This window comes from Lactuca saligna, chromosome 1, assembly GCF_052625555.1.
Source record: "Lactuca saligna cultivar CGN05327 chromosome 1, ASM5262555v1, whole genome shotgun sequence".
Lineage (NCBI taxonomy): Eukaryota > Viridiplantae > Streptophyta > Magnoliopsida > Asterales > Asteraceae > Lactuca > Lactuca saligna.
In genome coordinates this window covers 54803265-54817133 of record NC_136417.1, presented here as the reverse complement: position 1 = coordinate 54817133, position 13869 = coordinate 54803265, and positions in this window count along the sequence as shown.

The following is a 13869-nucleotide window of genomic DNA, read 5'->3' as shown; positions in this document are numbered from 1 at the left end:
GAGCATCTAGGGTTGTGTGTGCACCATAGGAGGGTTGTAGTTCTTAAAACCCAAAAAAAAAATAGCCAAAGCAAGTATGATCAAGAAAAATATCTCGAACCATACTACTTCTGTCTTGGCCTTTGGGCATGGTGGTGCGAACAAGAAGAAAAGGTTTTCTCATGGTAAAGGTAAGGCCAAGGTTAGATTTTCCAATCAAGGACTTAAGAGAAAATTTGATTATCAGATTGCACCTAATACCGACCCAAAGGAGCCCATTTGCTTTTACTTCCAATAGAAAGGTCACTAGAGACATAGCAATCCAAAATACCTTGAAGGTAACAACCAGTTGTTTCGGGTCAATAAAACTCAAACAAATCAAACCAATGTCAATGAAAGTCAACTATGTTAAACAAAAGTTAAATAATTAAATGTTTTAAATTAATTAATGAAAATTACTTTACTTTAAGGATTCTCGGTTTTTAGAATCAAAATCCGACTAAAACCAGAAGCACTTTGTGAAACATTTAGGCCCGAACACCCACCCACCGAGAACAAGCTTGGAATTGAGAACAAGCCTTGGAACCGAGAACCTTTGGGATGAGAACCTCCAAAGAGTGAATACCTTGAGTTCTCAGTTTCCTTTTTGGACTGAAATCACGGTTTTCGGTTGGAACTTTTTGACCAAAATCGGTTCGGGATAAGCCGAAAACTCTTAATTTAATCGATGACACACTAATCAAAGGTATAAAATACACTTCCCTATACATCTATCACATCAAATTTTTTCATTTATATATATTTAGGACCGAAAATCAACATTTCGTTTCTCTTATTTACGTCTAAACTCACACTTCGAATCCTCTCGAATATCATGAGAGTTCCTTCAAATCATCATATTCACCCAAGGACATTCATACAATCTTCATATCTTCATAATATTTACCTAGAAACCCTCAAACAGATCCCATGAAACTCCTCCATATTTTGTAAGTAACGTTACAAAAATTAGTATTATTTAAAATTTATTAAATACTTTTTCTAATTATACATGGTATTATGTGTTAATAAAAATTAGGATATGACTATATTCACGTGTTTTAACATGAAGAGAATCGCCACTCACACCGTTACCTAACCAAGAACACACCTGAGGTGAGTTCATACCCCTTACGTTTTTATGATTTTTCTATGTTTTTAGGGGGGAAATACAAGCAAAACACAAGAAAAACTTGTGCTAAAAATACAAATTGTTTTACGCATACCTACTTATATAATTGCGAGAATTCTAAAAATATATGAAACATTTTTATTATAAAATTCAGGATACAAACCGTTACAATTTATATTTTTAATAAATATAAATTAACATTTGATTATAAAACTTTGACTTTTTGTAACATGTCCATCAAAGAGGGTATACTTATATAAACGAAAATATATAATTATGTTGTTACAACTTATTAACATGGCAATTTGATAATAGTATACAAAGGGTCACATTTCGACGAAACATATATATAAACTATAATAGGCAAGGTTTGTGGAACATACACACTTTTTTACCTAGCGGGGGACCAAAAATAATTATTTAAAAGAATAATTATTTTATTTTTCACACTATGTAAACATTACAAGAAAAAAGGATTTCACTACACAATACCTAAACCATTGATATAGCTTTGTGAGATATTTTCTTGAAGTACTTACCTAAGTACCAACAAAAATCTTGTATTATAAACAAAGTCTCTTAGAGGGAGAACGTGATACTTGTGTATAGATCTATACGAGACTGAAAATCCTGCCCCTAAAGTATTAGCTATAGTTAAACCGACAAGTATGTGGTGACAAATGACGTACCATTCCAACACCTGAAGAACGTCGTAATAGGTCATCAATCGTTCAGTATGGTTATAATAGCTCAAAATTGGGTATTAATAGTACGCCAGGTTAACAACTACAAACATATCTTCACTAGTTTTATTTAACGATAAGACTACCAAAATTTTTTTTCGAATACCATACAATTTACATTTCTGGAAACATACAGTTACATGGTTTTACAAATATACAACTTCAAAATACAATTTTCTGGGAACACGCATTCCAATGATTTTATATAAGTTTAAAATCACACATTACTATTTTAATTATGGAAAAATAATTGTACAGTACGGTCTAGAAACATTTAAGACTACATTTCATATTAAAGAAAATATTGGATTTTTTGGAAGAACACACTGTCACTTTCAAAGAACAAATACTACATTACATACAACTATTAATATCGGATTTTCTGACATCTCATTCATACATTTTACAAGGAATAACAATGGATTTTATTACAAATTCTTATGACCTCACCAATTTAAATGTTGATACTTTTCAAAACCACTTATATTCTCAGGAAACCAGTAGACAGGTACCCATAGAGGTTTTGGTGAAGTCTGAGCCTAGCATTACTACTTCTTATATTTTTTTTTATACATATGGAGTCAAACAATGATTCAAAATACAATGTAAATATTAAATTATCAATGCAACGATTGTAATGTTTTGGTCTCTATTATGCGATTGCTTTGATACTGTACTTGACGTTATCTACCCGCGAACGTTTCCGTTGTTTTTGGTTTCGGGGTGTGACATATTGGTATCAAAGCATTGTTTATACCGAACTAAGTGTATCAAGCCACATAAGATATTATTATGTGGCTAAAACACTTTGACCAACAAAGTTTTTTTTACATATAATAATATTTTTTATAAAAGTATACATACATACATACATACATACATACATACATACATATATACCGGAAGCAATATCATGATAAGAACCACATAAAAGTATTTAGATAAGTTGGACGTTGCGATTAAGTATGGATAGTTATGTAATCATATACGGGATTAATATAGTCTGATCAACTCTATTTATTCAAGATACAACCAATATGTCTTTGGAAATGGTCATGATGAACAACAAGTCTAAAACTTACCAACACTCTATACAAGGAAACTCTAGTACCAAACATAAAGTTTAAAATACTATAGGAGTATTTTGTGATACTATGGAACTATACAATTAGGCTCTTTATGTTTCTTTCATACGGTTATTTCATACAGTTGACATAAATAGTCCTGTAATTAAGATGTTCTAATTCAATAACATCTTTAAACCTTGTGGTAGAAAAATGCCACCACAGAAGTTAAACCGGAACAAAAACAACACCCCAACAACTCCAACACTGCCACAGAAGGACACTACCATCTGACAAGCTACGGTAACAACTGTCACACCCCCAAACCGGAACGACGAAAACGTTCGAGGGTGGATGACTTCATGTGGTAACGTTACAAATGAATACATAGTAAAGAAAGCAACACAACCATCATACATATAATTGAAAGTTTAAATTTGTTTAAAAGTATACATGTTCAAAATTAATTACATAATGATGTCAAAATATGAAATTAAACTGGCGTCGCAGCGTCCCTTCTTCAAAATCCGTTTGTTACCTGTAATTACTGAATCCCTGGGATATACAAGTAGTTTTGAAAGAGTATATCAGCATTTAAGCTGGTGAGTTTCATAAGTATTTAATGACAATGTTTGTATGAAATGAAATGTTTTTGTTCTTTGTTTGCATGTTCCTAGAAAATCCTATATTTTCTACTAGTATAATTGTAACCTTCTTTCACGACAGATGCTTATTTCTAGTAAATGTATGTGCGTATAAAGATTTCAATTTGTCTGAAAAACTCTGTAAATCATTGTGTTTTTAATACCCCATGTGAGTTTTATAACCATGCTATTGACAAGGAATGCCTATACACAACTTTCTTCAGGCGTTGGAATGTTCTGACGTTTGTCACCCCAAAAGGTGGACTATAGCTAACAGTCAGGGCGCGGGTTGTCAAGCCCGTATAGATCTATACACGAACACCATGCTCCCCCTCCAAGGGATTCTGGTATATAATACAGGACTTGAAATGTGTACTCGAACGTACGCGAAGTTAATGTCTCACAAAACTTAGTATAAAATAGATTTACGTGTGAAATTGTTCGTTAGTTATTGTATATGAAAGTAGCTTATCGTAATAGTATTTCCATGTATGTAAAGTTCGTAGTATTCTCGTAAAACTATACCTATTATAGTTTCCTAAAAGTGTGTTTCATTTGTTAAATAAATCGTTAGTGAAAATGTTCACTTGTTATGAAAAGTGTAGTTTTTGTAGTGCCAAAACCGGCACATCGAATGTAACATAAGCAAAATATCTGATTTATATAAATACCTAAATCATTTCTCATTTCAAAAGATAAAATGTTGTCGTGTTATACTTTGCATTTAAAAGATTTCCTTTGATAGTTTCAAATCACATATGATTCCTTTGATAAAACGCGTAAAGCGAAGGTTTATATAACACCCGATAATAACCGAGTGTTTTACTTGTATTCCCCCCTTAAAAGCATGTAAAATTACTCATAAAACTTTTAAAAACATGAATTATAGGGGTATGAACTCACTTGTAAGATCGGAGGTTGCGAGATGAAAAACCGGACAGAGTTTCGGCTTGCGAAAGTGGATTTCCTCGGGATTCTCGGGAACCTCGGGGGCACGAATGACGTTCGGGACTCGAGCAAAGTGATCGGGGCTTCGGGCTATTGCGGGCACAGAAATCGAGGCAATATCGTGAGAGAAATGAGGGAGATGGGGTGTTTTCCCCGGAACCCTCGCACCTCTATTTATAGGGGTCTGAGAAGCCTCGATGCGTGGGGCGTACGCTAGTACGCGGGGCGTACTCATGCGTCACGCGTGACCGAGTCCTCGACTGCCTCGCTTCGGATGGGATGGGTCGGATAGCTCGCATAGGCGTGACGTGGACAAACCGAGACCAAGGCCCTCACATACGCGGGGCGTACGGGGTTACGCGGCGCGTAACTCGGATGAGCACGCTGACTCCCCCTTCGGATAATACTGGATTTTTGAATTAATTATATATATAAATTATTTAATAAACTTCAAAAATTCATATCTTCTTCATACGAACTCCGTTTTCGACGTTCTTTATATCCCCGCGAAGGTGAGACCATACTCTACAACTTTCGTTTAGATTCCGTCGGCAAATTCCGAAATTAATTTTATTATTTATTTTTAAAAGGTCGCGGTAAGAAAATTTCTTTAGAAATTCATAACTCCTTTATCTGACGTCGGTTTTTGCCAAACTTTTTACCGTTGAAATACCATTGATGCGACCTTTGATTCTCGTTTAGGTCATTCCGGCCAAAAGTCGCTCGATCTCTGATTCAAGTTTTTAGTCGTCTGTCGTTAATCCGAACTTGAAAAATTCCTAACTTTCTTATACGAAGTCAGATTCGAGCGTTCTTTTTACGTACGATCATGGTTTAATGTCATCTATCATAAAAGGTAATTTAATTAGTGATTTTTGGATATTTTATTTTCGAAGTAAATTTTATTATAACTAATGTGGTTAGAATACTTGACTTTTTAGGTCGTTTACATGTAGTTGAAACATCGGGTTGTCACATCATCCCCCCGTTAGAGGGAATTTCATCCCAAAATTTAAAGCAAGAAAGATACAAGTGAATCAGAGAAAAAGATGCGGGTACTTTTGTTTCATCTGATCCTCGCGTTCCCATGTGAATTCAGGTCCTCACTTGGCGTTCCAGCGGACTTTTACGATGGGTATGCGACTTTGTTTTGTTTGTTTGACCTCTCGGTCCATGATTTCTACCGGTTCTTCCATGAAGTTGAGTCTCTCATTGATCTCGATCTCGTCGAGTGGGATAACAAGAGTCTCATCGGACAGACACTTTTTCAAATTCGATACGTGGAAGGTTGGGTGTATGTTAGTAAGTTCACGTGGTAGATTAAGTTTGTAAGCTACAGGGCCGATTCTGGAGAGAATCTTGAAAGGCCCTATGTACCTTGGGTTTAGCTTTCCATGATTTCCAAAGTGTATCAAGCCTTTCCATGGTGAGACTTTCAATAGAACACGGTCTCCTACTTGGAATTCCAAAGGTTTTCTCCGTTGATCAGCGTAGCTTTTCTGTCGGTCTCTAGATGCTTTCAGCCGTTCACGAATCTGAACGATCTTCTCTGTTGTTTCTCGTATGATTTCTGGACCGGTGAGAGTGCTTTCGGTATCTCGTCCTTTAGCTAATTGTGTGTCGCCAACTTCGGTCCAGCACAGAGGGGATCTGCACTTGCGGCCATAGAGGGCTTCGAATGGAGCAACCTTTATGCTCGTATGATAACTATTTTTGTATGAGAATTTGACAAGAGCTAAGTGGATATCCCATGCCTTTCCAAAGTCAATCACACAGGCTCTCAGCATATCCTCCAAAGTTTGTATCGTTCTCTCACTTTGCCCGTCTGTTTGTGGATGGTAGGCTGTACTCATGTCCAATCTAGTCCATAGGGAACTTTGTAGTGACTGCCAGAACCTTGATGTAAATCTACTATCTCTATCGGAGATAATGGACATCGAAACCCCATGCAATCGTACTATTTCCCTTATGTAAGTTCTTATAAGCCTTTCCATCTTGTCAGTCTCCTTGATTGGCAGAAAATGTGCAGATTTGGTTAATCTATTGACGATGACCCATATGGTATCAAGTCCACCCGCTGTCTTGGGTAACTTGGTTATGAAATCCATAGTGATTCGTTCCCATTTCCATTCCGGTATCTCTGGTTGTTGTAGTAATCCTGAAGGTTTCTGGTATTCGACCTTAACCTTAGCGCAAGTAAGACATTTACTTACAAAGGTAGCAATCTCTGCTTTCATCTTAGGCCACCAGTACAGTTTCTTAAGATCCAAATACATTTTATCTGAACCTGGGTGAACGGAATACCTCGTGTTGTACGCTTCAGTCATGACCACATCCCTGAAACCACCATGTCTTGGGGTCCAGATGCGGTCCATGAGATAATAGGCTCCGCCACCCTTGACTTCTAGATTCTTTTCCATTCCTCTCAAGGATTCACCCGTCACATGCTCGGGTTGTAAAGCTTCTAGTTGAGCCTCGTTAATTTGTGTGGATAAGTAGGAATGGATGGTCATATTTAGAGATTTGACTCTCTGATCAGTGTATTCTTTTTGACTGAGGGCGTCAGCTACTACATTGGCCTTGCCAGGATGATAATGAATCTCGCATTCGTAATCATTGAGCAACTCGACCCATCGTCGTTGTCGCATGTTGAGCTCCTTCTGATCGAAAATGTCTTGAAGGCTCTTGTGGTCAGTGTAAATAGTACTCTTTGTTCCGTACAGGTAGTGTCTCCAGATCTTCAAAGCAAATACCACTACTCCCAACTCTAGATTGTGTGTCGTATAGTTTACTTCGTGGGTTTTAAGCTGACGGGAGGCATAAGCAATAACCTTCCCTCGTTGCATAAGAACACAACCAAGCCCTTGATTCGATGCATCGCAATACACCACAAAATCCTCTATCCCTTCGGGGAAGGATAGTATTGGTGCGGTGCATAAGGCTTGCTTCAGAGTTTGGAACGCCTTTTCTTGTTTTGTTTCCCAGTCAAAGACCACGCCTTTCTGGGTTAACGTAGTAAGAGGTTTCGTGATGCTAGAGAAGTTCTTTATGAATCGGCGATAGTAACCAACTAGACCTAGAAATTGACGAATCTTAGTGGGTGTCTTTGGTGGCGACCAGTTCTCAATGGCCTTCATTTTGGAGGGGTCCACGTGTATCCCTTTTTCGCTAACAACGTGGCCCAAGAATTCGACTCTTCGAATCCAAAATTCACATTTAGAGAACTTCGCATAGAGCTTCTCTGATCGTAGTGTTTCTAAGACCTTCCGTAGGTGTTGACTATGTTCTTCCTTACTTCGGGAGTAGATAAGTATATCATCGATGAATACAATGACAAATTGATCCAAGTAAGGACGACACACTCTATTCATTAGATCCATGAATACTGCCGGTGCGTTGGTTAATCCGAACGACATTACTACAAATTTGTAGTGTCCATAACGGGTTCGGAAGGCTGTCTTGGGAACGTCTTCTTCTAGCACTCGTAATTGGTGATATCCGGATCGCAGATATATCTTTGATAAGTAGCTTGCTCCTTGAAGTTGATCAAATAGGTCGTCAATGCGGGGGAGAGGGTAACGATTCTTGACAGTGAGTTTGTTCAGCTCTCGGTAGTGGATGCACATCCTGAACGATCCGTCTTTCTTCTTTACAAACAAGACCGGTGCTCCCCAAGGTGAGAAACTTGGTCTGATGAATCCTCTTTGGTGAAGTTCGTTAAGCTGACTAGAAAGTTCTTGCATCTCTGCTGGTGCCAGACGATAAGGCGATTTTGCTACAGGGGTAGCCCCTGGAATTAAGTCGATTCTAAACTCGACTTGGCATTGTGGTGGTAATCCCGGTAGTTCTTCTAGGAAGATATCGGGGAAATCCCGTACTTCCAGGATGTTGTTTATATCTTTTACCTCTTGACTCGTATCGACGATGTGTGCGAGAAATTCCTGATAATCCTTCGGCAAACACTTTCGATCCTGGATTCACGAAATGATGTGAAGGTTTGTACTTGATTTGTCGCCGTAGATCACTATTGTTTCATGGTTAGGAAGATTTAGCCGAACGGCATTTTTAAAGCACATGATGTCGTCGCGAAGAGGTCTTAACCAATCCATGCCAACTATAACGTCGAAACTTTTTATGTGGACTGGCATAAGGTTAATTGGGAAAGAGTAACCGTCTAAAGTTAATGTACAACCCATGTATATGCAATTAGTGTTTTCCATTTTCCCATTTGCCATTTCTACAATGAATGATTCTTCTAACATGATAGGTTTACATGTAAGTAAGTGAATAAATTTTTGGCTCACAAAGCTTCTCTCCGCTCCGCTATCGAATAGGATGCATGCATACGAATTATCGAGAAGAAACGTACCAGCAACTACTGTAGGATCAGCTACGGCTTCCTCGTGACCAATAGCTAATACCCGTCCCACTCCGCCGGTATTTTCTGCCTTTGGGCAGTTTCTTTTGTAGTGGCCCACCTCGCCACAACCGTAGCAGGCCTGGCCTACACAAGCACCGGGAACTTGAGTGATCGGTTTTGCGGGGGCCTTGCAGAAACGGGAAGTGTGCCCCTTTCTGTTGCAGTTGGAGCACTGCATTTCCCGACATGGTCCGTGGTGGTGGTAGTTGCACTTGGTGCACTTTGGGAGGTTGCCTACATAAGGCTTTGTTGGGTAGAGACTTGTAGGAATGGTAGTAGGTACCGTCGCAACGTTCACGGTAACCAGTTGTTGTTTCTTCGAGGATTCTTGGGAAGATTCACCCTTCCCCTTATTCCACCCGCTCTTCCTGTTGTTGTTGTTATTGTTGTTTCCCTTGTGTGGTTCTGGTGCAGAAGTTGCTGAGTGTTGATGATTTCCATAATCAATTAGCGATTGTGCCAGCTCTTTGGCACTTTCAAAGGTGTCAGGTTTGGAAGCTAACACGCTTGACTGAATTTGGGGCGACAGTCCCCAAATGTATTGCTCTATCTTCTTGCTCTCGGGAGCAATCATATCCGGGCAAAGGATTGCCAGCTCACAGAATCTATTGGTAGAAGTTGCTATGTCGGTACCAATCATTCCTAGAGTCCACAGTTCGTGCTCGAGTTTTTGAATCTCTCCTCGTGGAAAGTACTCCCTCATCAAGATGATTTTCAAGCTCTCCCAGCTTATCGAATTTGCCACTATCAGGGTAAGTACCTTAACGTGGCCATTCCACCAAGTTAAAGCCCTATCAGTAAATGTGTAAGTTGCAAACTTGACCTTGCTGTGCTCGGAGCAGGAGCAGATTTCAAACGCTGATTCCGTTCTTTCAATCCACTGCCTTAAAACCATCACACCACCCGTTCCATTAAACATCCGGGGCTTAGCATTCGTGAAGTCTTTGTAGGTGCACTCCCGGGCTTGTCCATGACTATCGCCATGGTTGGAAGGATGCATGCCAATTCCTGAACCCCTAGTAATAGGAGTATTGATCTGTGACATGGCAGTTGTCACAACTGCAGTGACTGCTGCCTGGAACATGACCGCATCAAATTGAGGAGGTGGAGGTGGTGGTGGTATCGGTGTTTCGTTGATAGGGTTACGTCTGGTATTCCTGCGTGGCGGCATCTTTAACTATACGTTTAAAAGATGATGATATGGATAAGAATAAGTGAATAATGAATGTGTCTCATGAAATAAATTGCTATAGTTCAGCAACAGATGATAGTATGAGTTTTACAAATAGAAGAGCGAAGGTTATTCGTAAATCCGTATATGTGAACAAGCGTATTGTTTTTCCATAGTATTTTAAAGATTGAATGTGATACTCAACGTAGTAGTAATAGCGTGCAAATTATATTAATATAATAGATGATACAACAATCAGGAAAATTTGACCCTTAAACGGGTCTCCGCTTACATGAATTTAAAGGAAGTAAAAACTTTTAGCCGAAGTCCTATCTTATAACAAAATTTGAGGTTTTCACAAGTACTACTTGCGACGTGTGTTGCTCTTTGAGCTCGATTATGCATCTGATTGCTTCGACTCCATAAGACGCCTATTGAAGGCGGCTTGTTGTTCCCTCAACTCTGTGCAGGCTGCATTCGCTTGTACTTGGAATGCTTCAGCGCGGAGGTGGATGTCGTTCTGCAACATATCCCGGCGGCGGATATCGGCCGCGTGGACTTGTACTTCCATGTTGACCTCTCGAATTCGGTTTGCTTGAACCCCCGATTGGTAGGACTGGTTGGCCAGTTTACCTACCATCACTGGAAGTGCTCAGTCGGCTGAACCTCTGTCCCTGATGTCGTAGAAGTCTCGACACATTCCGTAGGGAGAGTATATCCCTTGTTGTTGGCTCCAGTGGATGAGGTGACTTCCCCAAACAGGAGTCGGTCCTAGAAAGTTCCTCCTAATGGGTGGAGGGTTGATTATTTCCGGTTCCGAGTCTATCCCGGAGTCGTCCCCTCCATCCAACTCAATGGGCTCTTCGTCCTCTTCCGGATCCTCTTCAATCCATCCTCCGTTGCCTTGTTGTGGGTAATAGGGGTCTCCATTCGGGTGAAATCCAGCCATTTGACTATACGAGAATAGGGTTATAAGATTTGAACAAAACTTGAGACATGTAATACTAATTACTCTAGTGTATGCACCAAATACTCCTATAGTATTTAAATTGTACGTTAGTTACTAGTGTCTATTTTGTTAAGTTTTGACTTGTTGCTCACTACGATCATTCCTTGACATACGTTAGTTAAATTTCGGATAAACATAGTTGATCAGGCTATATTCGTCCCAAATTTGATTACATATCTCGAGAACTAATCGTAGTGTCCAACTTGTCTTAATACTTTTGTATAGTTCTTATCATAAAAATGTGTCGTTTGTATGCATGTATTTCGGATTTTTATAACCTAAAATAATCTATTTATGTGAAATAAAACTTTAGGTACAAAAACTTTTGACAGAGACTTTGAGTCCCTAAGCATTTATAGTTTGTATATCTTATGAGGTTCGATATACTTAGTTCACTATAAACATTGCTCTGATACCAATCTGTCACACCCCCAAACCGGAACGGCGAAAACGTTCGGGGGCGGATGACTTCATATGGTAACATAACAAATGAATACATAGTAAAGAAAGCAATACAACCATCATATATATAATTGAAAGTTTACATTTGTTTAAAAGTATACATGTTCAAAATCAATTACATAATGATGTCAAAATATGAAATTAAACTGGCATCACAGCGTCCCTTTTTCAAAATCCGTTTGTTACCTGTAATTACTGAATCCCTGGGACATACAAGTAGTTTTGAAAGAGTAGATCAACATTTAAGCTGGTGAGTTTCATAAGTATTTAATGACAATGTTTGTATGAAATGAAATGTTTTTGTTCTTTGTTTGCATGTTCCTAGAAAATCCTATATTTTCTACTAGTATAATTGTAACCTTCTTTCACGACAGATGCTTATTTCTAGTAAATTTATGTAAGTATAAAGATTTCGATTTGTCTGAAAAACTCCGTAAATCATTGTTTTTTAATACCCCATGTGAGTTTTATAACCATGTTATTGACAAGGAATGCCTATACACAACGTTCTTCAAGCGTTGGAATGTTCTAACGTTTGTCACCACAAAAGGTGGATTGTAGCTAACAGTCAGGGCGCGGGTTGTCAAGCCCGTATAGATCTATACACAAACACCATGCTCCCCCTCCAAGGGATTCTGGTATATAATACAGGACTTGAAATGTGTACTCGAACGTACGTGAAGTTAATGTCTCACAAAACTTAGTATAAAATAGCTTTACGTGTGAAAATGTTCGTTAGTTATTGTATATGAAAGTAGCTTATCGTAATAGTATTTCCATGTACGTAAAGTTCATAGTATTCTCGTAAAACTATACCTATTATAGTTTCCTAAAAGTGTGTTTCATTTGTTAAATAAACCCTTAGTGAAAATGTTCACTTGTTATGAAAAGTGTAGTTTTTGTAGTGCCAAAACCGGCACATCGAATGTAACATAAGCAAAATATCTTATTTATATAAATACCTAAATCATTTCTCATTTCAAAAGATAAAATGTTGTCGTGTTATACTTTGCATTTAAAAGATTTCCTTTGATAATTTCAAATCACATATGATTCCTTAGATAAAACGCGTAAAGCGAAAGTTTATATAACACCTGATAATAACCGAGTGTTTTACTTGTATTCCCCCCTTAAAAGCATGTAAAATTACTCATAAAACATTTAAACATGTGAATTATATGGGTATGAACTCACTTGTAAGATCGGAGGTTGCGAGATGAAAAACCGGACAGAGTTTCGGCTTGCGAAAGTGAATTTCCTCGGGATTCTCGAGAACCTCGGAGGCACGAATGACCTTCGGGACTCGAGCAAAGTGATCGGGGCTTCGAGGTAGTGTGGACACGGAAAACGAGGCAATATCGTGAGAGAAATGAGGGAGATGGGGTGTTTTTCCCGGAACCCTTGCACCTCTATTTATAGGGGTCTTAGAAGCCTCGGTACGCGGGGCGTACGCTCGTATGCGGGGCGTACTCGTGCGTCACGCGTGACCTAGTCCTCGATTGCCTCTCTTCGGATGGGACGGGTTGGATAGCTCGCATAGGGGCGATGTGGACGAACCGAGACGAAGGCCCTCGCGTACGCGGGGCGTACGGGGTTACGCGGCGCGTAACTCGGATGAGCACGCTGACTCCCCCTTCGGATAATACCGGATTTTTGAATTAATTATATATATAAATTATTTAATAAATTTCAAAAATTCATATCTTCTTCATACGAACTCCGTTTTCGACATTCTTTATATCCCCGCGAAGGTGAGACCATACTCTACAACTTTCGTTTAGATTCCGTCGGCAAATTCCCAAATTATTTTTATTATTTATTTTTAAAAAGTCGCGGTAATAAAATTTCTTTAGAAATTCATAACTCCTTTATCTGACGTTGGTTTTTACCAGACTTTTTACTGCTGAAATACCATTGATTTGACCTTCGATTCTCGTTTAGGTCATTCTTGTCAAAAGTCGCTCGATCTCTTATTCGAGTTTTTAGTCGTCTGCCGTTAATCCGAACTTGAAAAATTCCTAACTTTCTTATACGAAGTCGGATTCGAGCGTTCTTTTTACGTACTATCATGGTTTAATGACATCTATCATAAAAGGTAATTTAATTATTGATTTTTGGATATTTTATTTTCGAAGTAAATTTTATTATAACTAACGTGGTTAGAATACTTGACTTTTTAGGTCGTTTACATGTAGTTGAAACATCGGGTTGTCACAATAGCTGCCATGGTGCAAATCAGCATGAATAGTGAAAGTGGG